This window comes from Penaeus monodon, chromosome 32, assembly GCF_015228065.2.
Source record: "Penaeus monodon isolate SGIC_2016 chromosome 32, NSTDA_Pmon_1, whole genome shotgun sequence".
NCBI lineage: Eukaryota > Metazoa > Arthropoda > Malacostraca > Decapoda > Penaeidae > Penaeus > Penaeus monodon.
In genome coordinates this window covers 5,203,711-5,204,397 of record NC_051417.1, presented here as the reverse complement: position 1 = coordinate 5,204,397, position 687 = coordinate 5,203,711, and the positions used below count along the sequence as shown (strand labels likewise).

At 48.9% G+C, this 687-nt stretch overlaps 1 protein-coding gene across 1 annotated transcript in view; it reads left to right on the top strand.

The window, feature by feature from the left end:
* The window catches only part of LOC119593519 (anti-sigma-I factor RsgI2-like), an 8,516-nt gene that overhangs the window by 1,793 nt on the left and 6,036 nt on the right, over positions 1-687 (top strand). The window lies entirely within an intron of this gene.

The window sequence follows — 687 nt, the reverse complement described above, 5'->3', positions numbered from 1 at the left end:
TTAACCAGGAGAGGAAAGTACCTAGGCAACCCGAAGAGGAAGACGAAGGACTAATTGACAAGGAGAGGAAGCTACCTGCTTACCTGTAAAGAAGAAGCGACTTTCTCACCTGTAAAGGGGGAGCTACCTGCTGACCTGTAAAGAAGAAGCGACTTTCTCACCTGTAAAGGGGGAGCTACCTGCTGACCTGTAAAGAAGAAGCGACTTTCTCACCTGTAAAGGGGGAGCTACCTGCTGACCTGTAAAGAAGAGCGACTTTCTCACCTGTATTTCCAAAGGGGGAGCTACCTGCTTACCTGTAAAGAAGAAGCGACTTTCTGACTTGTAAAGAGAGAGCTACCTGCTGACCTGTAGAGAGGGAGCGACCAGCTGACCTGTAAAAAAGGAACGGCTTACAGACCTGTAAATTTTGCTTACCTGTGAACAAGGGAGCTTACCTGCTGACCTGTAAAGAAAGGAGCTTACCCGCTGACCTGTAAAAAGGGAAGCAACTTGCTGACCTGGCGACCACTGGACCTGTCGAGAGGGCCTTCCCCCAAAGGTCGTGGCCGTACGAAGACAATGCACGATCGAGATAGGCGCGTTGATAAGGGCGATTGTGACGATAATGGCCGGCGGAATACCCACGCTGCGTAACCTAATTTCTATAGTGTGTTATCACTTCCTTTTGAATTATTCATCGATTAC